General features: G+C 45.4%; 48 non-coding genes across 48 annotated transcripts; all 48 read right to left on the bottom strand.

Annotated features, from left to right (window-relative positions):
- Nucleotides 1-117: 117 nt before the first annotated feature.
- Nucleotides 118-236, bottom strand: LOC134116106 (5S ribosomal RNA). Its single transcript, XR_009948456.1, has one exon. It is a non-coding gene; the product is annotated as a 5S ribosomal RNA (ribosomal RNA).
- Nucleotides 237-575: 339 nt separating this feature from the next.
- On the bottom strand, nt 576-694 carry LOC134115253 (5S ribosomal RNA). Its single transcript, XR_009947615.1, has one exon. It is a non-coding gene; the product is annotated as a 5S ribosomal RNA (ribosomal RNA).
- A 344-nt stretch (nt 695-1,038) lies between these two features.
- LOC134115664 (5S ribosomal RNA) lies at nt 1,039-1,157 on the bottom strand. Its single transcript, XR_009948026.1, has one exon. It is a non-coding gene; the product is annotated as a 5S ribosomal RNA (ribosomal RNA).
- Nucleotides 1,158-1,496: 339 nt separating this feature from the next.
- Nucleotides 1,497-1,615, bottom strand: LOC134115552 (5S ribosomal RNA). The gene has a single exon (XR_009947914.1). It is a non-coding gene; the product is annotated as a 5S ribosomal RNA (ribosomal RNA).
- A 344-nt stretch (nt 1,616-1,959) lies between these two features.
- LOC134115251 (5S ribosomal RNA) lies at nt 1,960-2,078 on the bottom strand. The gene has a single exon (XR_009947613.1). It is a non-coding gene; the product is annotated as a 5S ribosomal RNA (ribosomal RNA).
- A 344-nt stretch (nt 2,079-2,422) lies between these two features.
- LOC134115653 (5S ribosomal RNA) lies at nt 2,423-2,541 on the bottom strand. The gene has a single exon (XR_009948015.1). It is a non-coding gene; the product is annotated as a 5S ribosomal RNA (ribosomal RNA).
- A 339-nt stretch (nt 2,542-2,880) lies between these two features.
- LOC134115250 (5S ribosomal RNA) lies at nt 2,881-2,999 on the bottom strand. The gene has a single exon (XR_009947612.1). It is a non-coding gene; the product is annotated as a 5S ribosomal RNA (ribosomal RNA).
- A 344-nt stretch (nt 3,000-3,343) lies between these two features.
- Nucleotides 3,344-3,462, bottom strand: LOC134115642 (5S ribosomal RNA). Its single transcript, XR_009948004.1, has one exon. It is a non-coding gene; the product is annotated as a 5S ribosomal RNA (ribosomal RNA).
- Nucleotides 3,463-3,801: 339 nt separating this feature from the next.
- Nucleotides 3,802-3,920, bottom strand: LOC134115249 (5S ribosomal RNA). The gene has a single exon (XR_009947611.1). It is a non-coding gene; the product is annotated as a 5S ribosomal RNA (ribosomal RNA).
- A 344-nt stretch (nt 3,921-4,264) lies between these two features.
- On the bottom strand, nt 4,265-4,383 carry LOC134115631 (5S ribosomal RNA). Its single transcript, XR_009947993.1, has one exon. It is a non-coding gene; the product is annotated as a 5S ribosomal RNA (ribosomal RNA).
- A 339-nt stretch (nt 4,384-4,722) lies between these two features.
- Nucleotides 4,723-4,841, bottom strand: LOC134115579 (5S ribosomal RNA). The gene has a single exon (XR_009947941.1). It is a non-coding gene; the product is annotated as a 5S ribosomal RNA (ribosomal RNA).
- Nucleotides 4,842-5,185: 344 nt separating this feature from the next.
- Nucleotides 5,186-5,304, bottom strand: LOC134115620 (5S ribosomal RNA). Its single transcript, XR_009947982.1, has one exon. It is a non-coding gene; the product is annotated as a 5S ribosomal RNA (ribosomal RNA).
- Nucleotides 5,305-5,643: 339 nt separating this feature from the next.
- Nucleotides 5,644-5,762, bottom strand: LOC134115578 (5S ribosomal RNA). The gene has a single exon (XR_009947940.1). It is a non-coding gene; the product is annotated as a 5S ribosomal RNA (ribosomal RNA).
- Nucleotides 5,763-6,106: 344 nt separating this feature from the next.
- On the bottom strand, nt 6,107-6,225 carry LOC134115609 (5S ribosomal RNA). The gene has a single exon (XR_009947971.1). It is a non-coding gene; the product is annotated as a 5S ribosomal RNA (ribosomal RNA).
- A 339-nt stretch (nt 6,226-6,564) lies between these two features.
- Nucleotides 6,565-6,683, bottom strand: LOC134115248 (5S ribosomal RNA). The gene has a single exon (XR_009947610.1). It is a non-coding gene; the product is annotated as a 5S ribosomal RNA (ribosomal RNA).
- Nucleotides 6,684-7,027: 344 nt separating this feature from the next.
- LOC134115598 (5S ribosomal RNA) lies at nt 7,028-7,146 on the bottom strand. The gene has a single exon (XR_009947960.1). It is a non-coding gene; the product is annotated as a 5S ribosomal RNA (ribosomal RNA).
- Nucleotides 7,147-7,485: 339 nt separating this feature from the next.
- Nucleotides 7,486-7,604, bottom strand: LOC134115247 (5S ribosomal RNA). The gene has a single exon (XR_009947609.1). It is a non-coding gene; the product is annotated as a 5S ribosomal RNA (ribosomal RNA).
- Nucleotides 7,605-7,948: 344 nt separating this feature from the next.
- On the bottom strand, nt 7,949-8,067 carry LOC134116093 (5S ribosomal RNA). Its single transcript, XR_009948443.1, has one exon. It is a non-coding gene; the product is annotated as a 5S ribosomal RNA (ribosomal RNA).
- Nucleotides 8,068-8,406: 339 nt separating this feature from the next.
- Nucleotides 8,407-8,525, bottom strand: LOC134115246 (5S ribosomal RNA). The gene has a single exon (XR_009947608.1). It is a non-coding gene; the product is annotated as a 5S ribosomal RNA (ribosomal RNA).
- Nucleotides 8,526-8,869: 344 nt separating this feature from the next.
- Nucleotides 8,870-8,988, bottom strand: LOC134116104 (5S ribosomal RNA). The gene has a single exon (XR_009948454.1). It is a non-coding gene; the product is annotated as a 5S ribosomal RNA (ribosomal RNA).
- A 339-nt stretch (nt 8,989-9,327) lies between these two features.
- On the bottom strand, nt 9,328-9,446 carry LOC134115245 (5S ribosomal RNA). The gene has a single exon (XR_009947607.1). It is a non-coding gene; the product is annotated as a 5S ribosomal RNA (ribosomal RNA).
- A 344-nt stretch (nt 9,447-9,790) lies between these two features.
- LOC134116092 (5S ribosomal RNA) lies at nt 9,791-9,909 on the bottom strand. The gene has a single exon (XR_009948442.1). It is a non-coding gene; the product is annotated as a 5S ribosomal RNA (ribosomal RNA).
- A 339-nt stretch (nt 9,910-10,248) lies between these two features.
- Nucleotides 10,249-10,367, bottom strand: LOC134115244 (5S ribosomal RNA). Its single transcript, XR_009947606.1, has one exon. It is a non-coding gene; the product is annotated as a 5S ribosomal RNA (ribosomal RNA).
- Nucleotides 10,368-10,711: 344 nt separating this feature from the next.
- LOC134116103 (5S ribosomal RNA) lies at nt 10,712-10,830 on the bottom strand. Its single transcript, XR_009948453.1, has one exon. It is a non-coding gene; the product is annotated as a 5S ribosomal RNA (ribosomal RNA).
- Nucleotides 10,831-11,169: 339 nt separating this feature from the next.
- On the bottom strand, nt 11,170-11,288 carry LOC134115243 (5S ribosomal RNA). The gene has a single exon (XR_009947605.1). It is a non-coding gene; the product is annotated as a 5S ribosomal RNA (ribosomal RNA).
- A 344-nt stretch (nt 11,289-11,632) lies between these two features.
- LOC134115586 (5S ribosomal RNA) lies at nt 11,633-11,751 on the bottom strand. Its single transcript, XR_009947948.1, has one exon. It is a non-coding gene; the product is annotated as a 5S ribosomal RNA (ribosomal RNA).
- A 339-nt stretch (nt 11,752-12,090) lies between these two features.
- Nucleotides 12,091-12,209, bottom strand: LOC134115551 (5S ribosomal RNA). The gene has a single exon (XR_009947913.1). It is a non-coding gene; the product is annotated as a 5S ribosomal RNA (ribosomal RNA).
- Nucleotides 12,210-12,553: 344 nt separating this feature from the next.
- LOC134115242 (5S ribosomal RNA) lies at nt 12,554-12,672 on the bottom strand. Its single transcript, XR_009947604.1, has one exon. It is a non-coding gene; the product is annotated as a 5S ribosomal RNA (ribosomal RNA).
- A 344-nt stretch (nt 12,673-13,016) lies between these two features.
- On the bottom strand, nt 13,017-13,135 carry LOC134115575 (5S ribosomal RNA). The gene has a single exon (XR_009947937.1). It is a non-coding gene; the product is annotated as a 5S ribosomal RNA (ribosomal RNA).
- A 339-nt stretch (nt 13,136-13,474) lies between these two features.
- LOC134115240 (5S ribosomal RNA) lies at nt 13,475-13,593 on the bottom strand. The gene has a single exon (XR_009947602.1). It is a non-coding gene; the product is annotated as a 5S ribosomal RNA (ribosomal RNA).
- Nucleotides 13,594-13,937: 344 nt separating this feature from the next.
- LOC134115564 (5S ribosomal RNA) lies at nt 13,938-14,056 on the bottom strand. The gene has a single exon (XR_009947926.1). It is a non-coding gene; the product is annotated as a 5S ribosomal RNA (ribosomal RNA).
- Nucleotides 14,057-14,395: 339 nt separating this feature from the next.
- Nucleotides 14,396-14,514, bottom strand: LOC134115239 (5S ribosomal RNA). The gene has a single exon (XR_009947601.1). It is a non-coding gene; the product is annotated as a 5S ribosomal RNA (ribosomal RNA).
- Nucleotides 14,515-14,858: 344 nt separating this feature from the next.
- LOC134115553 (5S ribosomal RNA) lies at nt 14,859-14,977 on the bottom strand. The gene has a single exon (XR_009947915.1). It is a non-coding gene; the product is annotated as a 5S ribosomal RNA (ribosomal RNA).
- A 339-nt stretch (nt 14,978-15,316) lies between these two features.
- Nucleotides 15,317-15,435, bottom strand: LOC134115577 (5S ribosomal RNA). Its single transcript, XR_009947939.1, has one exon. It is a non-coding gene; the product is annotated as a 5S ribosomal RNA (ribosomal RNA).
- A 344-nt stretch (nt 15,436-15,779) lies between these two features.
- Nucleotides 15,780-15,898, bottom strand: LOC134115541 (5S ribosomal RNA). Its single transcript, XR_009947904.1, has one exon. It is a non-coding gene; the product is annotated as a 5S ribosomal RNA (ribosomal RNA).
- Nucleotides 15,899-16,237: 339 nt separating this feature from the next.
- LOC134115238 (5S ribosomal RNA) lies at nt 16,238-16,356 on the bottom strand. Its single transcript, XR_009947600.1, has one exon. It is a non-coding gene; the product is annotated as a 5S ribosomal RNA (ribosomal RNA).
- Nucleotides 16,357-16,700: 344 nt separating this feature from the next.
- LOC134115530 (5S ribosomal RNA) lies at nt 16,701-16,819 on the bottom strand. The gene has a single exon (XR_009947893.1). It is a non-coding gene; the product is annotated as a 5S ribosomal RNA (ribosomal RNA).
- Nucleotides 16,820-17,158: 339 nt separating this feature from the next.
- LOC134115237 (5S ribosomal RNA) lies at nt 17,159-17,277 on the bottom strand. Its single transcript, XR_009947599.1, has one exon. It is a non-coding gene; the product is annotated as a 5S ribosomal RNA (ribosomal RNA).
- A 344-nt stretch (nt 17,278-17,621) lies between these two features.
- Nucleotides 17,622-17,740, bottom strand: LOC134115236 (5S ribosomal RNA). The gene has a single exon (XR_009947598.1). It is a non-coding gene; the product is annotated as a 5S ribosomal RNA (ribosomal RNA).
- Nucleotides 17,741-18,084: 344 nt separating this feature from the next.
- Nucleotides 18,085-18,203, bottom strand: LOC134115519 (5S ribosomal RNA). The gene has a single exon (XR_009947882.1). It is a non-coding gene; the product is annotated as a 5S ribosomal RNA (ribosomal RNA).
- Nucleotides 18,204-18,542: 339 nt separating this feature from the next.
- LOC134115576 (5S ribosomal RNA) lies at nt 18,543-18,661 on the bottom strand. Its single transcript, XR_009947938.1, has one exon. It is a non-coding gene; the product is annotated as a 5S ribosomal RNA (ribosomal RNA).
- Nucleotides 18,662-19,005: 344 nt separating this feature from the next.
- LOC134115508 (5S ribosomal RNA) lies at nt 19,006-19,124 on the bottom strand. The gene has a single exon (XR_009947871.1). It is a non-coding gene; the product is annotated as a 5S ribosomal RNA (ribosomal RNA).
- Nucleotides 19,125-19,463: 339 nt separating this feature from the next.
- Nucleotides 19,464-19,582, bottom strand: LOC134115235 (5S ribosomal RNA). Its single transcript, XR_009947597.1, has one exon. It is a non-coding gene; the product is annotated as a 5S ribosomal RNA (ribosomal RNA).
- A 344-nt stretch (nt 19,583-19,926) lies between these two features.
- LOC134115497 (5S ribosomal RNA) lies at nt 19,927-20,045 on the bottom strand. The gene has a single exon (XR_009947860.1). It is a non-coding gene; the product is annotated as a 5S ribosomal RNA (ribosomal RNA).
- Nucleotides 20,046-20,384: 339 nt separating this feature from the next.
- Nucleotides 20,385-20,503, bottom strand: LOC134115234 (5S ribosomal RNA). The gene has a single exon (XR_009947596.1). It is a non-coding gene; the product is annotated as a 5S ribosomal RNA (ribosomal RNA).
- A 344-nt stretch (nt 20,504-20,847) lies between these two features.
- Nucleotides 20,848-20,966, bottom strand: LOC134115233 (5S ribosomal RNA). The gene has a single exon (XR_009947595.1). It is a non-coding gene; the product is annotated as a 5S ribosomal RNA (ribosomal RNA).
- A 344-nt stretch (nt 20,967-21,310) lies between these two features.
- On the bottom strand, nt 21,311-21,429 carry LOC134115486 (5S ribosomal RNA). The gene has a single exon (XR_009947849.1). It is a non-coding gene; the product is annotated as a 5S ribosomal RNA (ribosomal RNA).
- Nucleotides 21,430-21,768: 339 nt separating this feature from the next.
- On the bottom strand, nt 21,769-21,887 carry LOC134115574 (5S ribosomal RNA). The gene has a single exon (XR_009947936.1). It is a non-coding gene; the product is annotated as a 5S ribosomal RNA (ribosomal RNA).
- Between the last annotated feature and the right edge of the window lie 168 nt (nt 21,888-22,055).

Raw genomic sequence — 22,055 nt, 5'->3', positions numbered from 1 at the left:
TAGCAATCATGAAACGGAATCATTTCGGATAATATTGTCTAATTTCCTTTCATATCCAACGTTAAAACAGGTGTACAATCTGCGGCGCTCGGCGGCTTTCGGAGAGAGAAGTGAAAAAGCTTACGGCACCTGGGATTCCCAGGCGGTCTTCCATCCAGGTACTAACCAGGCCCTGCTCTGCTTAGCTTCCGAGATCAGACGAGATCGGGCGGAACCAGAGAGGTATGGCCGTAAGATGCTTTTTATCTTTTTCCTAATCCTTTATAATGCGTCAATGAATTATGACACGCCTGCCGTTGGCATCTTTGTGTGGGTTAAATAAGGGTATGCAAAGAAGGCTGTGACATCCCATGCCGAAAATTGGATGGACTAGAGAAGACCCGCCCAGGGGTCCCAGCCAATCGGTGAATGGCCATTGCAGTCCCCGCCACCTCAAATGGCCTGACGATGGTACGGACGTAAGCCACCTTTCATCTTCTTCCTATTGCATCTCTTCTACCATGTGAAATTTTTTTTACAATTGTGTAGGTGTACAATTTACGGCGCTGGGCGGCTTTCGGAGAGAGAAGTGAAAAAGCTTACGGCACCTGGGATTCCCAGGCGGTCTTCCATCCAGGTACTAACCAGGCCCTGCTCTGCTTAGCTTCCGAGATCAGACGAGATCGGGCGGAACCAGAGAGGTATGGACGTAAGCTGCTTTTCATCTTTTTCCTAATCCTTTAAAACGTGTCAAAGATAATCAGAAGTTTCTTTTTCTAAAATTGAAGCAGTTCTTAGCATTGGCAAGAGAGGTTCCTAAAGCCTGAAGGTAACTTTACTTTTCTTCACTGGCAATTCTAACATGTTGGGTTAGCACCTGTATTTCAACGGCTAAATTACAAACAACAGTATGCCAATCGTAAATGTTGACCAACACTAATTTAGCAATCATGAAACGGAATCATTTTGGATAATATTGTCTAATTTCCTTTCATATCCAACGTTAAAACAGGTGTACAATCTGCGGCGCTCGGCGGCTTTCGGAGAGAGAAGTGAAAAAGCTTACGGCACCTGGGATTCCCAGGCGGTCTTCCATCCAGGTACTAACCAGGCCCTGCTCTGCTTAGCTTCCGAGATCAGACGAGATCGGGCGGAACCAGAGAGGTATGGCCGTAAGCTGCTTTTTATCTTTTTCCTAATCCTTTATAATGCGTCAATGAATTATGACACGCCAGCCGTTGGCATCTTTGTGTGGGTTAAATAAGGGTATGCAAAGAAGGCTGTGACATCCCATGCCGAAAATTGGATGGACTAGAGAAGACCCGCCCAGGAGTCCCAGCCAATCGGTGAATGGCCATTGCAGTCCCCGCCACCTCAAATGGCCTGACGATGGTATGGACGTAAGCCACCTTTCATCTTCTTCCTATTGCATCTCTTCTACAATGTGAATTTTTTTTTACAATTGTGTAGGTGTACAATCTACGGCGCTGGGCGGCTTTCAGAGAGAGAAGTGAAAAAGCTTACGGCACCTGGGATTCCCAGGCGGTCTTCCATCCAGGTACTAACCAGGCCCTGCTCTGCTTAGCTTCCGAGATCAGACGAGATCGGGCGGAACCAGAGAGGTATGGACCTAAGCTGCTTTTCATCTTTTTCCTAATCCTTTAAAACGTGTCAAAGATAATCAGAAGTTTCTTTTTCTAAAATTGAAGCAGTTCTTAGCATTGGCAAGAGAGGTTCCTAAAGCCTGAAGGTAACTTTACTTTTCTTCACTGGCAATTCTAACATGTTGGGTTAGCACCTGTATTTCAACGGCTAAATTACAAACAACAGTATGCCAATCGTAAATGTTGACCAACACTAATTTAGCAATCATGAAACGGAATGATTTTGGATAATATTGTCTAATTTCCTTTCATATCCAACGTTAAAACAGGTGTACAATCTGCGGCGCTCGGCGGCTTTCGGAGAGAGAAGTGAAAAAGCTTACGGCACCTGGGATTCCCAGGCGGTCTTCCATCCAGGTACTAACCAGGCCCTGCTCTGCTTAGCTTCCGAGATCAGACGAGATCGGGCGGAACCAGAGAGGTATGGACGTAAGCTGCTTTTCATCTTTTTCCTAATCCTTTAAAACGTGTCAAAGATAATCAGAAGTTTCTTTTTCTAAAATTGAAGCAGTTGTTAGCATTGGCAAGAGAGGTTCCTAAAGCCTGAAGGTAACTTTACTTTTCTTCACTGGCAATTCTAACATGTTGGGTTAGCACCTGTATTTCAACGGCTAAATTACAAACAACAGTATGCCAATCGTAAATGTTGACCAACACTAATTTAGCAATCATGAAACGGAATCATTTTGGATAATATTGTCTAATTTCCTTTCATATCCAACGTTAAAACAGGTGTACAATCTGCGGCGCTCGGCGGCTTTCGGAGAGAGAAGTGAAAAAGCTTACGGCACCTGGGATTCCCAGGCGGTCTTCCATCCAGGTACTAACCAGGCCCTGCTCTGCTTAGCTTCCGAGATCAGACGAGATCGGGCGGAACCAGAGAGGTATGGCCGTAAGCTGCTTTTTATCTTTTTCCTAATCCTTTATAATGCGTCAATGAATTATGACACGCCAGCCGTTGGCATCTTTGTGTGGGTTAAATAAGGGTATGCAAAGAAGGCTGTGACATCCCATGCCGAAAATTGGATGGACTAGAGAAGACCCGCCCAGGAGTCCCAGCCAATCGGTGAATGGCCATTGCAGTCCCCGCCACCTCAAATGGCCTGACGATGGTATGGACGTAAGCCACCTTTCATCTTCTTCCTATTGCATCTCTTCTACAATGTGAAATTTTTTTTACAATTGTGTAGGTGTACAATTTACGGCGCTGGGCGGCTTTCAGAGAGAGAAGTGAAAAAGCTTACGGCACCTGGGATTCCCAGGCGGTCTTCCATCCAGGTACTAACCAGGCCCTGCTCTGCTTAGCTTCCGAGATCAGACGAGATCGGGCGGAACCAGAGAGGTATGGACGTAAGCTGCTTTTCATCTTTTTCCTAATCCTTTAAAACGTGTCAAAGATAATCAGAAGTTTCTTTTTCTAAAATTGAAGCAGTTGTTAGCATTGGCAAGAGAGGTTCCTAAAGCCTGAAGGTAACTTTACTTTTCTTCACTGGCAATTCTAACATGTTGGGTTAGCACCTGTATTTCAACGGCTAAATTACAAACAACAGTATGCCAATCGTAAATGTTGACCAACACTAATTTAGCAATCATGAAACGGAATCATTTTGGATAATATTGTCTAATTTCCTTTCATATCCAACGTTAAAACAGGTGTACAATCTGCGGCGCTCGGCGGCTTTCGGAGAGAGAAGTGAAAAAGCTTACGGCACCTGGGATTCCCAGGCGGTCTTCCATCCAGGTACTAACCAGGCCCTGCTCTGCTTAGCTTCCGAGATCAGACGAGATCGGGCGGAACCAGAGAGGTATGGCCGTAAGCTGCTTTTTATCTTTTTCCTAATCCTTTATAATGCGTCAATGAATTATGACACGCCAGCCGTTGGCATCTTTGTGTGGGTTAAATAAGGGTATGCAAAGAAGGCTGTGACATCCCATGCCGAAAATTGGATGGACTAGAGAAGACCCGCCCAGGAGTCCCAGCCAATCGGTGAATGGCCATTGCAGTCCCCGCCACCTCAAATGGCCTGACGATGGTACGGACGTAAGCCACCTTTCATCTTCTTCCTATTGCATCTCTTCTACCATGTGAAATTTTTTTTACAATTGTGTAGGTGTACAATTTACGGCGCTGGGCGGCTTTCGGAGAGAGAAGTGAAAAAGCTTACGGCACCTGGGATTCCCAGGCGGTCTTCCATCCAGGTACTAACCAGGCCCTGCTCTGCTTAGCTTCCGAGATCAGACGAGATCGGGCGGAACCAGAGAGGTATGGACGTAAGCTGCTTTTCATCTTTTTCCTAATCCTTTAAAACGTGTCAAAGATAATCAGAAGTTTCTTTTTCTAAAATTGAAGCAGTTGTTAGCATTGGCAAGAGAGGTTCCTAAAGCCTGAAGGTAACTTTACTTTTCTTCACTGGCAATTCTAACATGTTGGGTTAGCACCTGTATTTCAACGGCTAAATTACAAACAACAGTATGCCAATCGTAAATGTTGACCAACACTAATTTAGCAATCATGAAACGGAATCATTTTGGATAATATTGTCTAATTTCCTTTCATATCCAACGTTAAAACAGGTGTACAATCTGCGGCGCTCGGCGGCTTTCGGAGAGAGAAGTGAAAAAGCTTACGGCACCTGGGATTCCCAGGCGGTCTTCCATCCAGGTACTAACCAGGCCCTGCTCTGCTTAGCTTCCGAGATCAGACGAGATCGGGCGGAACCAGAGAGGTATGGCCGTAAGCTGCTTTTTATCTTTTTCCTAATCCTTTATAATGCGTCAATGAATTATGACACGCCAGCCGTTGGCATCTTTGTGTGGGTTAAATAAGGGTATGCAAAGAAGGCTGTGACATCCCATGCCGAAAATTGGATGGACTAGAGAAGACCCGCCCAGGAGTCCCAGCCAATCGGTGAATGGCCATTGCAGTCCCCGCCACCTCAAATGGCCTGACGATGGTACGGACGTAAGCCACCTTTCATCTTCTTCCTATTGCATCTCTTCTACAATGTGAATTTTTTTTTACAATTGTGTAGGTGTACAATCTACGGCGCTGGGCGGCTTTCAGAGAGAGAAGTGAAAAAGCTTACGGCACCTGGGATTCCCAGGCGGTCTTCCATCCAGGTACTAACCAGGCCCTGCTCTGCTTAGCTTCCGAGAACAGACGAGATCGGGCGGAACCAGAGAGGTATGGACGTAAGCTGCTTTTCATCTTTTTCCTAATCCTTTAAAACGTGTCAAAGATAATCAGAAGTTTCTTTTTCTAAAATTGAAGCAGTTGTTAGCATTGGCAAGAGAGGTTCCTAAAGCCTGAAGGTAACTTTACTTTTCTTCACTGGCAATTCTAACATGTTGGGTTAGCACCTGTATTTCAACGGCTAAATTACAAACAACAGTATGCCAATCGTAAATGTTGACCAACACTAATTTAGCAATCATGAAACGGAATCATTTTGGATAATATTGTCTAATTTCCTTTCATATCCAACGTTAAAACAGGTGTACAATCTGCGGCGCTCGGCGGCTTTCGGAGAGAGAAGTGAAAAAGCTTACGGCACCTGGGATTCCCAGGCGGTCTTCCATCCAGGTACTAACCAGGCCCTGCTCTGCTTAGCTTCCGAGATCAGACGAGATCGGGCGGAACCAGAGAGGTATGGCCGTAAGCTGCTTTTTATCTTTTTCCTAATCCTTTATAATGCGTCAATGAATTATGACACGCCAGCCGTTGGCATCTTTGTGTGGGTTAAATAAGGGTATGCAAAGAAGGCTGTGACATCCCATGCCGAAAATTGGATGGACTAGAGAAGACCCGCCCAGGAGTCCCAGCCAATCGGTGAATGGCCATTGCAGTCCCCGCCACCTCAAATGGCCTGACGATGGTACGGACGTAAGCCACCTTTCATCTTCTTCCTATTGCATCTCTTCTACAATGTGAATTTTTTTTTACAATTGTGTAGGTGTACAATCTACGGCGCTGGGCGGCTTTCAGAGAGAGAAGTGAAAAAGCTTACGGCACCTGGGATTCCCAGGCGGTCTTCCATCCAGGTACTAACCAGGCCCTGCTCTGCTTAGCTTCCGAGAACAGACGAGATCGGGCGGAACCAGAGAGGTATGGACGTAAGCTGCTTTTCATCTTTTTCCTAATCCTTTAAAACGTGTCAAAGATAATCAGAAGTTTCTTTTTCTAAAATTGAAGCAGTTGTTAGCATTGGCAAGAGAGGTTCCTAAAGCCTGAAGGTAACTTTACTTTTCTTCACTGGCAATTCTAACATGTTGGGTTAGCACCTGTATTTCAACGGCTAAATTACAAACAACAGTATGCCAATCGTAAATGTTGACCAACACTAATTTAGCAATCATGAAACGGAATCATTTTGGATAATATTGTCTAATTTCCTTTCATATCCAACGTTAAAACAGGTGTACAATCTGCGGCGCTCGGCGGCTTTCGGAGAGAGAAGTGAAAAAGCTTACGGCACCTGGGATTCCCAGGCGGTCTTCCATCCAGGTACTAACCAGGCCCTGCTCTGCTTAGCTTCCGAGATCAGACGAGATCGGGCGGAACCAGAGAGGTATGGCCGTAAGCTGCTTTTTATCTTTTTCCTAATCCTTTATAATGCGTCAATGAATTATGACACGCCAGCCGTTGGCATCTTTGTGTGGGTTAAATAAGGGTATGCAAAGAAGGCTGTGACATCCCATGCCGAAAATTGGATGGACTAGAGAAGACCCGCCCAGGAGTCCCAGCCAATCGGTGAATGGCCATTGCAGTCCCCGCCACCTCAAATGGCCTGACGATGGTATGGACGTAAGCCACCTTTCATCTTCTTCCTATTGCATCTCTTCTACAATGTGAATTTTTTTTTACAATTGTGTAGGTGTACAATCTACGGCGCTGGGCGGCTTTCAGAGAGAGAAGTGAAAAAGCTTACGGCACCTGGGATTCCCAGGCGGTCTTCCATCCAGGTACTAACCAGGCCCTGCTCTGCTTAGCTTCCGAGATCAGACGAGATCGGGCGGAACCAGAGAGGTATGGACGTAAGCTGCTTTTCATCTTTTTCCTAATCCTTTAAAACGTGTCAAAGATAATCAGAAGTTTCTTTTTCTAAAATTGAAGCAGTTGTTAGCATTGGCAAGAGAGGTTCCTAAAGCCTGAAGGTAACTTTACTTTTCTTCACTGGCAATTCTAACATGTTGGGTTAGCACCTGTATTTCAACGGCTAAATTACAAACAACAGTATGCCAATCGTAAATGTTGACCAACACTAATTTAGCAATCATGAAACGGAATCATTTTGGATAATATTGTCTAATTTCCTTTCATATCCAACGTTAAAACAGGTGTACAATCTGCGGCGCTCGGCGGCTTTCGGAGAGAGAAGTGAAAAAGCTTACGGCACCTGGGATTCCCAGGCGGTCTTCCATCCAGGTACTAACCAGGCCCTGCTCTGCTTAGCTTCCGAGATCAGACGAGATCGGGCGGAACCAGAGAGGTATGGCCGTAAGCTGCTTTTTATCTTTTTCCTAATCCTTTATAATGCGTCAATGAATTATGACACGCCAGCCGTTGGCATCTTTGTGTGGGTTAAATAAGGGTATGCAAAGAAGGCTGTGACATCCCATGCCGAAAATTGGATGGACTAGAGAAGACCCGCCCAGGAGTCCCAGCCAATCGGTGAATGGCCATTGCAGTCCCCGCCACCTCAAATGGCCTGACGATGGTACGGACGTAAGCCACCTTTCATCTTCTTCCTATTGCATCTCTTCTACAATGTGAAATTTTTTTTACAATTGTGTAGGTGTACAATCTACGGCGCTGGGCGGCTTTCAGAGAGAGAAGTGAAAAAGCTTACGGCACCTGGGATTCCCAGGCGGTCTTCCATCCAGGTACTAACCAGGCCCTGCTCTGCTTAGCTTCCGAGATCAGACGAGATCGGGCGGAACCAGAGAGGTATGGACGTAAGCTGCTTTTCATCTTTTTCCTAATCCTTTAAAACGTGTCAAAGATAATCAGAAGTTTCTTTTTCTAAAATTGAAGCAGTTGTTAGCATTGGCAAGAGAGGTTCCTAAAGCCTGAAGGTAACTTTACTTTTCTTCACTGGCAATTCTAACATGTTGGGTTAGCACCTGTATTTCAACGGCTAAATTACAAACAACAGTATGCCAATCGTAAATGTTGACCAACACTAATTTAGCAATCATGAAACGGAATCATTTTGGATAATATTGTCTAATTTCCTTTCATATCCAACGTTAAAACAGGTGTACAATCTGCGGCGCTCGGCGGCTTTCGGAGAGAGAAGTGAAAAAGCCTACGGCACCTGGGATTCCCAGGCGGTCTTCCATCCAGGTACTAACCAGGCCCTGCTCTGCTTAGCTTCCGAGATCAGACGAGATCGGGCGGAACCAGAGAGGTATGGCCGTAAGCTGCTTTTTATCTTTTTCCTAATCCTTTATAATGCGTCAATGAATTATGACACGCCAGCCGTTGGCATCTTTGTGTGGGTTAAATAAGGGTATGCAAAGAAGGCTGTGACATCCCATGCCGAAAATTGGATGGACTAGAGAAGACCCGCCCAGGGGTCCCAGCCAATCGGTGAATGGCCATTGCAGTCCCCGCCACCTCAAATGGCCTGACGATGGTACGGACGTAAGCCACCTTTCATCTTCTTCCTATTGCATCTCTTCTACCATGTGAAATTTTTTTTACAATTGTGTAGGTGTACAATTTACGGCGCTGGGCGGCTTTCGGAGAGAGAAGTGAAAAAGCTTACGGCACCTGGGATTCCCAGGCGGTCTTCCATCCAGGTACTAACCAGGCCCTGCTCTGCTTAGCTTCCGAGATCAGACGAGATCGGGCGGAACCAGAGAGGTATGGACGTAAGCTGCTTTTCATCTTTTTCCTAATCCTTTAAAACGTGTCAAAGATAATCAGAAGTTTCTTTTTCTAAAATTGAAGCAGTTCTTAGCATTGGCAAGAGAGGTTCCTAAAGCCTGAAGGTAACTTTACTTTTCTTCACTGGCAATTCTAACATGTTGGGTTAGCACCTGTATTTCAACGGCTAAATTACAAACAACAGTATGCCAATCGTAAATGTTGACCAACACTAATTTAGCAATCATGAAACGGAATCATTTCGGATAATATTGTCTAATTTCCTTTCATATCCAACGTTAAAACAGGTGTACAATCTGCGGCGCTCGGCGGCTTTCGGAGAGAGAAGTGAAAAAGCTTACGGCACCTGGGATTCCCAGGCGGTCTTCCATCCAGGTACTAACCAGGCCCTGCTCTGCTTAGCTTCCGAGATCAGACGAGATCGGGCGGAACCAGAGAGGTATGGCCGTAAGATGCTTTTTATCTTTTTCCTAATCCTTTATAATGCGTCAATGAATTATGACACGCCTGCCGTTGGCATCTTTGTGTGGGTTAAATAAGGGTATGCAAAGAAGGCTGTGACATCCCATGCCGAAAATTGGATGGACTAGAGAAGACCCGCCCAGGGGTCCCAGCCAATCGGTGAATGGCCATTGCAGTCCCCGCCACCTCAAATGGCCTGACGATGGTACGGACGTAAGCCACCTTTCATCTTCTTCCTATTGCATCTCTTCTACCATGTGAAATTTTTTTTACAATTGTGTAGGTGTACAATTTACGGCGCTGGGCGGCTTTCGGAGAGAGAAGTGAAAAAGCTTACGGCACCTGGGATTCCCAGGCGGTCTTCCATCCAGGTACTAACCAGGCCCTGCTCTGCTTAGCTTCCGAGATCAGACGAGATCGGGCGGAACCAGAGAGGTATGGACGTAAGCTGCTTTTCATCTTTTTCCTAATCCTTTAAAACGTGTCAAAGATAATCAGAAGTTTCTTTTTCTAAAATTGAAGCAGTTCTTAGCATTGGCAAGAGAGGTTCCTAAAGCCTGAAGGTAACTTTACTTTTCTTCACTGGCAATTCTAACATGTTGGGTTAGCACCTGTATTTCAACGGCTAAATTACAAACAACAGTATGCCAATCGTAAATGTTGACCAACACTAATTTAGCAATCATGAAACGGAATCATTTTGGATAATATTGTCTAATTTCCTTTCATATCCAACGTTAAAACAGGTGTACAATCTGCGGCGCTCGGCGGCTTTCGGAGAGAGAAGTGAAAAAGCCTACGGCACCTGGGATTCCCAGGCGGTCTTCCATCCAGGTACTAACCAGGCCCTGCTCTGCTTAGCTTCCGAGATCAGACGAGATCGGGCGGAACCAGAGAGGTATGGCCGTAAGCTGCTTTTTATCTTTTTCCTAATCCTTTATAATGCGTCAATGAATTATGACACGCCAGCCGTTGGCATCTTTGTGTGGGTTAAATAAGGGTATGCAAAGAAGGCTGTGACATCCCATGCCGAAAATTGGATGGACTAGAGAAGACCCGCCCAGGGGTCCCAGCCAATCGGTGAATGGCCATTGCAGTCCCCGCCACCTCAAATGGCCTGACGATGGTACGGACGTAAGCCACCTTTCATCTTCTTCCTATTGCATCTCTTCTACCATGTGAAATTTTTTTTACAATTGTGTAGGTGTACAATTTACGGCGCTGGGCGGCTTTCGGAGAGAGAAGTGAAAAAGCTTACGGCACCTGGGATTCCCAGGCGGTCTTCCATCCAGGTACTAACCAGGCCCTGCTCTGCTTAGCTTCCGAGATCAGACGAGATCGGGCGGAACCAGAGAGGTATGGACGTAAGCTGCTTTTCATCTTTTTCCTAATCCTTTAAAACGTGTCAAAGATAATCAGAAGTTTCTTTTTCTAAAATTGAAGCAGTTCTTAGCATTGGCAAGAGAGGTTCCTAAAGCCTGAAGGTAACTTTACTTTTCTTCACTGGCAATTCTAACATGTTGGGTTAGCACCTGTATTTCAACGGCTAAATTACAAACAACAGTATGCCAATCGTAAATGTTGACCAACACTAATTTAGCAATCATGAAACGGAATCATTTCGGATAATATTGTCTAATTTCCTTTCATATCCAACGTTAAAACAGGTGTACAATCTGCGGCGCTCGGCGGCTTTCGGAGAGAGAAGTGAAAAAGCTTACGGCACCTGGGATTCCCAGGCGGTCTTCCATCCAGGTACTAACCAGGCCCTGCTCTGCTTAGCTTCCGAGATCAGACGAGATCGGGCGGAACCAGAGAGGTATGGCCGTAAGATGCTTTTTATCTTTTTCCTAATCCTTTATAATGCGTCAATGAATTATGACACGCCTGCCGTTGGCATCTTTGTGTGGGTTAAATAAGGGTATGCAAAGAAGGCTGTGACATCCCATGCCGAAAATTGGATGGACTAGAGAAGACCCGCCCAGGGGTCCCAGCCAATCGGTGAATGGCCATTGCAGTCCCCGCCACCTCAAATGGCCTGACGATGGTACGGACGTAAGCCACCTTTCATCTTCTTCCTATTGCATCTCTTCTACCATGTGAAATTTTTTTTACAATTGTGTAGGTGTACAATTTACGGCGCTGGGCGGCTTTCGGAGAGAGAAGTGAAAAAGCTTACGGCACCTGGGATTCCCAGGCGGTCTTCCATCCAGGTACTAACCAGGCCCTGCTCTGCTTAGCTTCCGAGATCAGACGAGATCGGGCGGAACCAGAGAGGTATGGACGTAAGCTGCTTTTCATCTTTTTCCTAATCCTTTAAAACGTGTCAAAGATAATCAGAAGTTTCTTTTTCTAAAATTGAAGCAGTTCTTAGCATTGGCAAGAGAGGTTCCTAAAGCCTGAAGGTAACTTTACTTTTCTTCACTGGCAATTCTAACATGTTGGGTTAGCACCTGTATTTCAACGGCTAAATTACAAACAACAGTATGCCAATCGTAAATGTTGACCAACACTAATTTAGCAATCATGAAACGGAATCATTTTGGATAATATTGTCTAATTTCCTTTCATATCCAACGTTAAAACAGGTGTACAATCTGCGGCGCTCGGCGGCTTTCGGAGAGAGAAGTGAAAAAGCTTACGGCACCTGGGATTCCCAGGCGGTCTTCCATCCAGGTACTAACCAGGCCCTGCTCTGCTTAGCTTCCGAGATCAGACGAGATCGGGCGGAACCAGAGAGGTATGGCCGTAAGCTGCTTTTTATCTTTTTCCTAATCCTTTATAATGCGTCAATGAATTATGACACGCCAGCCGTTGGCATCTTTGTGTGGGTTAAATAAGGGTATGCAAAGAAGGCTGTGACATCCCATGCCGAAAATTGGATGGACTAGAGAAGACCCGCCCAGGAGTCCCAGCCAATCGGTGAATGGCCATTGCAGTCCCCGCCACCTCAAATGGCCTGACGATGGTATGGACGTAAGCCACCTTTCATCTTCTTCCTATTGCATCTCTTCTACAATGTGAATTTTTTTTTACAATTGTGTAGGTGTACAATCTACGGCGCTGGGCGGCTTTCAGAGAGAGAAGTGAAAAAGCTTACGGCACCTGGGATTCCCAGGCGGTCTTCCATCCAGGTACTAACCAGGCCCTGCTCTGCTTAGCTTCCGAGATCAGACGAGATCGGGCGGAACCAGAGAGGTATGGACCTAAGCTGCTTTTCATCTTTTTCCTAATCCTTTAAAACGTGTCAAAGATAATCAGAAGTTTCTTTTTCTAAAATTGAAGCAGTTCTTAGCATTGGCAAGAGAGGTTCCTAAAGCCTGAAGGTAACTTTACTTTTCTTCACTGGCAATTCTAACATGTTGGGTTAGCACCTGTATTTCAACGGCTAAATTACAAACAACAGTATGCCAATCGTAAATGTTGACCAACACTAATTTAGCAATCATGAAACGGAATGATTTTGGATAATATTGTCTAATTTCCTTTCATATCCAACGTTAAAACAGGTGTACAATCTGCGGCGCTCGGCGGCTTTCGGAGAGAGAAGTGAAAAAGCTTACGGCACCTGGGATTCCCAGGCGGTCTTCCATCCAGGTACTAACCAGGCCCTGCTCTGCTTAGCTTCCGAGATCAGACGAGATCGGGCGGAACCAGAGAGGTATGGACGTAAGCTGCTTTTCATCTTTTTCCTAATCCTTTAAAACGTGTCAAAGATAATCAGAAGTTTCTTTTTCTAAAATTGAAGCAGTTGTTAGCATTGGCAAGAGAGGTTCCTAAAGCCTGAAGGTAACTTTACTTTTCTTCACTGGCAATTCTAACATGTTGGGTTAGCACCTGTATTTCAACGGCTAAATTACAAACAACAGTATGCCAATCGTAAATGTTGACCAACACTAATTTAGCAATCATGAAACGGAATCATTTTGGATAATATTGTCTAATTTCCTTTCATATCCAACGTTAAAACAGGTGTACAATCTGCGGCGCTCGGCGGCTTTCGGAGAGAGAAGTGAAAAAGCTTACGGCACCTGGGATTCCCAGGCGGTCTTCCATCCAGGTACTAACCAGGCCCTGCTCTGCTTAGCTTCCGAGATCAGACGAGATCGGGCGGAACCAGAGAGGTATGGCCGTAAGCTGCTTTTTATCTTTTTCCTAATCCTTTATAATGCGTCAATGAATTATGACACGCCAGCCGTTGGCATCTTTGTGTGGGTTAAATAAGGGTATGCAAAGAAGGCTGTGACATCCCATGCCGAAAATTGGATGGACTAGAGAAGACCCGCCCAGGAGTCCCAGCCAATCGGTGAATGGCCATTGCAGTCCCCGCCACCTCAAATGGCCTGACGATGGTATGGACGTAAGCCACCTTTCATCTTCTTCCTATTGCATCTCTTCTACAATGTGAAATTTTTTTTACAATTGTGTAGGTGTACAATTTACGGCGCTGGGCGGCTTTCAGAGAGAGAAGTGAAAAAGCTTACGGCACCTGGGATTCCCAGGCGGTCTTCCATCCAGGTACTAACCAGGCCCTGCTCTGCTTAGCTTCCGAGATCAGACGAGATCGGGCGGAACCAGAGAGGTATGGACGTAAGCTGCTTTTCATCTTTTTCCTAATCCTTTAAAACGTGTCAAAGATAATCAGAAGTTTCTTTTTCTAAAATTGAAGCAGTTGTTAGCATTGGCAAGAGAGGTTCCTAAAGCCTGAAGGTAACTTTACTTTTCTTCACTGGCAATTCTAACATGTTGGGTTAGCACCTGTATTTCAACGGCTAAATTACAAACAACAGTATGCCAATCGTAAATGTTGACCAACACTAATTTAGCAATCATGAAACGGAATCATTTTGGATAATATTGTCTAATTTCCTTTCATATCCAACGTTAAAACAGGTGTACAATCTGCGGCGCTCGGCGGCTTTCGGAGAGAGAAGTGAAAAAGCTTACGGCACCTGGGATTCCCAGGCGGTCTTCCATCCAGGTACTAACCAGGCCCTGCTCTGCTTAGCTTCCGAGATCAGACGAGATCGGGCGGAACCAGAGAGGTATGGCCGTAAGCTGCTTTTTATCTTTTTCCTAATCCTTTATAATGCGTCAATGAATTATGACACGCCAGCCGTTGGCATCTTTGTGTGGGTTAAATAAGGGTATGCAAAGAAGGCTGTGACATCCCATGCCGAAAATTGGATGGACTAGAGAAGACCCGCCCAGGAGTCCCAGCCAATCGGTGAATGGCCATTGCAGTCCCCGCCACCTCAAATGGCCTGACGATGGTACGGACGTAAGCCACCTTTCATCTTCTTCCTATTGCATCTCTTCTACCATGTGAAATTTTTTTTACAATTGTGTAGGTGTACAATTTACGGCGCTGGGCGGCTTTCGGAGAGAGAAGTGAAAAAGCTTACGGCACCTGGGATTCCCAGGCGGTCTTCCATCCAGGTACTAACCAGGCCCTGCTCTGCTTAGCTTCCGAGATCAGACGAGATCGGGCGGAACCAGAGAGGTATGGACGTAAGCTGCTTTTCATCTTTTTCCTAATCCTTTAAAACGTGTCAAAGATAATCAGAAGTTTCTTTTTCTAAAATTGAAGCAGTTGTTAGCATTGGCAAGAGAGGTTCCTAAAGCCTGAAGGTAACTTTACTTTTCTTCACTGGCAATTCTAACATGTTGGGTTAGCACCTGTATTTCAACGGCTAAATTACAAACAACAGTATGCCAATCGTAAATGTTGACCAACACTAATTTAGCAATCATGAAACGGAATCATTTTGGATAATATTGTCTAATTTCCTTTCATATCCAACGTTAAAACAGGTGTACAATCTGCGGCGCTCGGCGGCTTTCGGAGAGAGAAGTGAAAAAGCTTACGGCACCTGGGATTCCCAGGCGGTCTTCCATCCAGGTACTAACCAGGCCCTGCTCTGCTTAGCTTCCGAGATCAGACGAGATCGGGCGGAACCAGAGAGGTATGGCCGTAAGCTGCTTTTTATCTTTTTCCTAATCCTTTATAATGCGTCAATGAATTATGACACGCCAGCCGTTGGCATCTTTGTGTGGGTTAAATAAGGGTATGCAAAGAAGGCTGTGACATCCCATGCCGAAAATTGGATGGACTAGAGAAGACCCGCCCAGGAGTCCCAGCCAATCGGTGAATGGCCATTGCAGTCCCCGCCACCTCAAATGGCCTGACGATGGTACGGACGTAAGCCACCTTTCATCTTCTTCCTATTGCATCTCTTCTACAATGTGAATTTTTTTTTACAATTGTGTAGGTGTACAATCTACGGCGCTGGGCGGCTTTCAGAGAGAGAAGTGAAAAAGCTTACGGCACCTGGGATTCCCAGGCGGTCTTCCATCCAGGTACTAACCAGGCCCTGCTCTGCTTAGCTTCCGAGAACAGACGAGATCGGGCGGAACCAGAGAGGTATGGACGTAAGCTGCTTTTCATCTTTTTCCTAATCCTTTAAAACGTGTCAAAGATAATCAGAAGTTTCTTTTTCTAAAATTGAAGCAGTTCTTAGCATTGGCAAGAGAGGTTCCTAAAGCCTGAAGGTAACTTTACTTTTCTTCACTGGCAATTCTAACATGTTGGGTTAGCACCTGTATTTCAACGGCTAAATTACAAACAACAGTATGCCAATCGTAAATGTTGACCAACACTAATTTAGCAATCATGAAACGGAATCATTTTGGATAATATTGTCTAATTTCCTTTCATATCCAACGTTAAAACAGGTGTACAATCTGCGGCGCTCGGCGGCTTTCGGAGAGAGAAGTGAAAAAGCTTACGGCACCTGGGATTCCCAGGCGGTCTTCCATCCAGGTACTAACCAGGCCCTGCTCTGCTTAGCTTCCGAGATCAGACGAGATCGGGCGGAACCAGAGAGGTATGGCCGTAAGCTGCTTTTTATCTTTTTCCTAATCCTTTATAATGCGTCAATGAATTATGACACGCCAGCCGTTGGCATCTTTGTGTGGGTTAAATAAGGGTATGCAAAGAAGGCTGTGACATCCCATGCCGAAAATTGGATGGACTAGAGAAGACCCGCCCAGGGGTCCCAGCCAATCGGTGAATGGCCATTGCAGTCCCCGCCACCTCAAATGGCCTGACGATGGTACGGACGTAAGCCACCTTTCATCTTCTTCCTATTGCATCTCTTCTACCATGTGAAATTTTTTTTACAATTGTGTAGGTGTACAATTTACGGCGCTGGGCGGCTTTCGGAGAGAGAAGTGAAAAAGCTTACGGCACCTGGGATTCCCAGGCGGTCTTCCATCCAGGTACTAACCAGGCCCTGCTCTGCTTAGCTTCCGAGATCAGACGAGATCGGGCGGAACCAGAGAGGTATGGACGTAAGCTGCTTTTCATCTTTTTCCTAATCCTTTAAAACGTGTCAAAGATAATCAGAAGTTTCTTTTTCTAAAATTGAAGCAGTTCTTAGCATTGGCAAGAGAGGTTCCTAAAGCCTGAAGGTAACTTTACTTTTCTTCACTGGCAATTCTAACATGTTGGGTTAGCACCTGTATTTCAACGGCTAAATTACAAACAACAGTATGCCAATCGTAAATGTTGACCAACACTAATTTAGCAATCATGAAACGGAATGATTTTGGATAATATTGTCTAATTTCCTTTCATATCCAACGTTAAAACAGGTGTACAATCTGCGGCGCTCGGCGGCTTTCGGAGAGAGAAGTGAAAAAGCTTACGGCACCTGGGATTCCCAGGCGGTCTTCCATCCAGGTACTAACCAGGCCCTGCTCTGCTTAGCTTCCGAGATCAGACGAGATCGGGCGGAACCAGAGAGGTATGGCCGTAAGCTGCTTTTTATCTTTTTCCTAATCCTTTATAATGCGTCAATGAATTATGACACGCCTGCCGTTGGCATCTTTGTGTGGGTTAAATAAGGGTATGCAAAGAAGGCTGTGACATCCCATGCCGAAAATTGGATGGACTAGAGAAGACCCGCCCAGGAGTCCCAGCCAATCGGTGAATGGCCATTGCAGTCCCCGCCACCTCAAATGGCCTGACGATGGTATGGACGTAAGCCACCTTTCATCTTCTTCCTATTGCATCTCTTCTACAATGTGAATTTTTTTTTACAATTGTGTAGGTGTACAATCTACGGCGCTGGGCGGCTTTCAGAGAGAGAAGTGAAAAAGCTTACGGCACCTGGGATTCCCAGGCGGTCTTCCATCCAGGTACTAACCAGGCCCTGCTCTGCTTAGCTTCCGAGATCAGACGAGATCGGGCGGAACCAGAGAGGTATGGACGTAAGCTGCTTTTCATCTTTTTCCTAATCCTTTAAAACGTGTCAAAGATAATCAGAAGTTTCTTTTTCTAAAATTGAAGCAGTTCTTAGCATTGGCAAGAGAGGTTCCTAAAGCCTGAAGGTAACTTTACTTTTCTTCACTGGCAATTCTAACATGTTGGGTTAGCACCTGTATTTCAACGGCTAAATTACAAACAACAGTATGCCAATCGTAAATGTTGACCAACACTAATTTAGCAATCATGAAACGGAATGATTTTGGATAATATTGTCTAATTTCCTTTCATATCCAACGTTAAAACAGGTGTACAATCTGCGGCGCTCGGCGGCTTTCGGAGAGAGAAGTGAAAAAGCTTACGGCACCTGGGATTCCCAGGCGGTCTTCCATCCAGGTACTAACCAGGCCCTGCTCTGCTTAGCTTCCGAGATCAGACGAGATCGGGCGGAACCAGAGAGGTATGGACGTAAGCTGCTTTTCATCTTTTTCCTAATCCTTTAAAACGTGTCAAAGATAATCAGAAGTTTCTTTTTCTAAAATTGAAGCAGTTGTTAGCATTGGCAAGAGAGGTTCCTAAAGCCTGAAGGTAACTTTACTTTTCTTCACTGGCAATTCTAACATGTTGGGTTAGCACCTGTATTTCAACGGCTAAATTACAAACAACAGTATGCCAATCGTAAATGTTGACCAACACTAATTTAGCAATCATGAAACGGAATGATTTTGGATAATATTGTCTAATTTCCTTTCATATCCAACGTTAAAACAGGTGTACAATCTGCGGCGCTCGGCGGCTTTCGGAGAGAGAAGTGAAAAAGCTTACGGCACCTGGGATTCCCAGGCGGTCTTCCATCCAGGTACTAACCAGGCCCTGCTCTGCTTAGCTTCCGAGATCAGACGAGATCGGGCGGAACCAGAGAGGTATGGCCGTAAGCTGCTTTTTATCTTTTTCCTAATCCTTTATAATGCGTCAATGAATTATGACACGCCAGCCGTTGGCATCTTTGTGTGGGTTAAATAAGGGTATGCAAAGAAGGCTGTGACATCCCATGCCGAAAATTGGATGGACTAGAGAAGACCCGCCCAGGAGTCCCAGCCAATCGGTGAATGGCCATTGCAGTCCCCGCCACCTCAAATGGCCTGACGATGGTACGGACGTAAGCCACCTTTCATCTTCTTCCTATTGCATCTCTTCTACAATGTGAATTTTTTTTTACAATTGTGTAGGTGTACAATCTACGGCGCTGGGCGGCTTTCAGAGAGAGAAGTGAAAAAGCTTACGGCACCTGGGATTCCCAGGCGGTCTTCCATCCAGGTACTAACCAGGCCCTGCTCTGCTTAGCTTCCGAGAACAGACGAGATCGGGCGGAACCAGAGAGGTATGGACGTAAGCTGCTTTTCATCTTTTTCCTAATCCTTTAAAACGTGTCAAAGATAATCAGAAGTTTCTTTTTCTAAAATTGAAGCAGTTCTTAGCATTGGCAAGAGAGGTTCCTAAAGCCTGAAGGTAACTTTACTTTTCTTCACTGGCAATTCTAACATGTTGGGTTAGCACCTGTATTTCAACGGCTAAATTACAAACAACAGTATGCCAATCGTAAATGTTGACCAACACTAATTTAGCAATCATGAAACGGAATCATTTTGGATAATATTGTCTAATTTCCTTTCATATCCAACGTTAAAACAGGTGTACAATCTGCGGCGCTCGGCGGCTTTCGGAGAGAGAAGTGAAAAAGCTTACGGCACCTGGGATTCCCAGGCGGTCTTCCATCCAGGTACTAACCAGGCCCTGCTCTGCTTAGCTTCCGAGATCAGACGAGATCGGGCGGAACCAGAGAGGTATGGCCGTAAGCTGCTTTTTATCTTTTTCCTAATCCTTTATAATGCGTCAATGAATTATGACACGCCAGCCGTTGGCATCTTTGTGTGGGTTAAATAAGGGTATGCAAAGAAGGCTGTGACATCCCATGCCGAAAATTGGATGGACTAGAGAAGACCCGCCCAGGGGTCCCAGCCAATCGGTGAATGGCCATTGCAGTCCCCGCCACCTCAAATGGCCTGACGATGGTACGGACGTAAGCCACCTTTCATCTTCTTCCTATTGCATCTCTTCTACCATGTGAAATTTTTTTTACAATTGTGTAGGTGTACAATTTACGGCGCTGGGCGGCTTTCGGAGAGAGAAGTGAAAAAGCTTACGGCACCTGGGATTCCCAGGCGGTCTTCCATCCAGGTACTAACCAGGCCCTGCTCTGCTTAGCTTCCGAGATCAGACGAGATCGGGCGGAACCAGAGAGGTATGGACGTAAGCTGCTTTTCATCTTTTTCCTAATCCTTTAAAACGTGTCAAAGATAATCAGAAGTTTCTTTTTCTAAAATTGAAGCAGTTCTTAGCATTGGCAAGAGAGGTTCCTAAAGCCTGAAGGTAACTTTACTTTTCTTCACTGGCAATTCTAACATGTTGGGTTAGCACCTGTATTTCAACGGCTAAATTACAAACAACAGTATGCCAATCGTAAATGTTGACCAACACTAATTTAGCAATCATGAAACGGAATGATTTTGGATAATATTGTCTAATTTCCTTTCATATCCAACGTTAAAACAGGTGTACAATCTGCGGCGCTCGGCGGCTTTCGGAGAGAGAAGTGAAAAAGCTTACGGCACCTGGGATTCCCAGGCGGTCTTCCATCCAGGTACTAACCAGGCCCTGCTCTGCTTAGCTTCCGAGATCAGACGAGATCGGGCGGAACCAGAGAGGTATGGCCGTAAGCTGCTTTTTATCTTTTTCCTAATCCTTTATAATGCGTCAATGAATTATGACACGCCTGCCGTTGGCATCTTTGTGTGGGTTAAATAAGGGTATGCAAAGAAGGCTGTGACATCCCATGCCGAAAATTGGATGGACTAGAGAAGACCCGCCCAGGAGTCCCAGCCAATCGGTGAATGGCCATTGCAGTCCCCGCCACCTCAAATGGCCTGACGATGGTATGGACGTAAGCCACCTTTCATCTTCTTCCTATTGCATCTCTTCTACAATGTGAATTTTTTTTTACAATTGTGTAGGTGTACAATCTACGGCGCTGGGCGGCTTTCAGAGAGAGAAGTGAAAAAGCTTACGGCACCTGGGATTCCCAGGCGGTCTTCCATCCAGGTACTAACCAGGCCCTGCTCTGCTTAGCTTCCGAGATCAGACGAGATCGGGCGGAACCAGAGAGGTATGGACGTAAGCTGCTTTTCATCTTTTTCCTAATCCTTTAAAACGTGTCAAAGATAATCAGAAGTTTCTTTTTCTAAAATTGAAGCAGTTCTTAGCATTGGCAAGAGAGGTTCCTAAAGCCTGAAGGTAACTTTACTTTTCTTCACTGGCAATTCTAACATGTTGGGTTAGCACCTGTATTTCAACGGCTAAATTACAAACAACAGTATGCCAATCGTAAATGTTGACCAACACTAATTTAGCAATCATGAAACGGAATGATTTTGGATAATATTGTCTAATTTCCTTTCATATCCAACGTTAAAACAGGTGTACAATCTGCGGCGCTCGGCGGCTTTCGGAGAGAGAAGTGAAAAAGCTTACGGCACCTGGGATTCCCAGGCGGTCTTCCATCCAGGTACTAACCAGGCCCTGCTCTGCTTAGCTTCCGAGATCAGACGAGATCGGGCGGAACCAGAGAGGTATGGACGTAAGCTGCTTTTCATCTTTTTCCTAATCCTTTAAAACGTGTCAAAGATAATCAGAAGTTTCTTTTTCTAAAATTGAAGCAGTTGTTAGCATTGGCAAGAGAGGTTCCTAAAGCCTGAAGGTAACTTTACTTTTCTTCACTGGCAATTCTAACATGTTGGGTTAGCACCTGTATTTCAACGGCTAAATTACAAACAACAGTATGCCAATCGTAAATGTTGACCAACACTAATTTAGCAATCATGAAACGGAATGATTTTGGATAATATTGTCTAATTTCCTTTCATATCCAACGTTAAAACAGGTGTACAATCTGCGGCGCTCGGCGGCTTTCGGAGAGAGAAGTGAAAAAGCTTACGGCACCTGGGATTCCCAGGCGGTCTTCCATCCAGGTACTAACCAGGCCCTGCTCTGCTTAGCTTCCGAGATCAGACGAGATCGGGCGGAACCAGAGAGGTATGGCCGTAAGCTGCTTTTTATCTTTTTCCTAATCCTTTATAATGCGTCAATGAATTATGACACGCCAGCCGTTGGCATCTTTGTGTGGGTTAAATAAGGGTATGCAAAGAAGGCTGTGACATCCCATGCCGAAAATTGGATGGACTAGAGAAGACCCGCCCAGGAGTCCCAGCCAATCGGTGAATGGCCATTGCAGTCCCCGCCACCTCAAATGGCCTGACGATGGTACGGACGTAAGCCACCTTTCATCTTCTTCCTATTGCATCTCTTCTACAATGTGAATTTTTTTTTACAATTGTGTAGGTGTACAATCTACGGCGCTGGGCGGCTTTCAGAGAGAGAAGTGAAAAAGCTTACGGCACCTGGGATTCCCAGGCGGTCTTCCATCCAGGTACTAACCAGGCCCTGCTCTGCTTAGCTTCCGAGAACAGACGAGATCGGGCGGAACCAGAGAGGTATGGACGTAAGCTGCTTTTCATCTTTTTCCTAATCCTTTAAAACGTGTCAAAGATAATCAGAAGTTTCTTTTTCTAAAATTGAAGCAGTTCTTAGCATTGGCAAGAGAGGTTCCTAAAGCCTGAAGGTAACTTTACTTTTCTTCACTGGCAATTCTAACATGTTGGGTTAGCACCTGTAT

The sequence above is a fragment of the Pungitius pungitius genome, unplaced genomic scaffold (assembly GCF_949316345.1).
Source record: "Pungitius pungitius unplaced genomic scaffold, fPunPun2.1 scaffold_36, whole genome shotgun sequence".
NCBI lineage: Eukaryota > Metazoa > Chordata > Actinopteri > Perciformes > Gasterosteidae > Pungitius > Pungitius pungitius.
The sequence above is the reverse complement of the archived record's forward strand: the minus strand, read 5'-3'. Positions and strand labels throughout refer to the sequence as shown.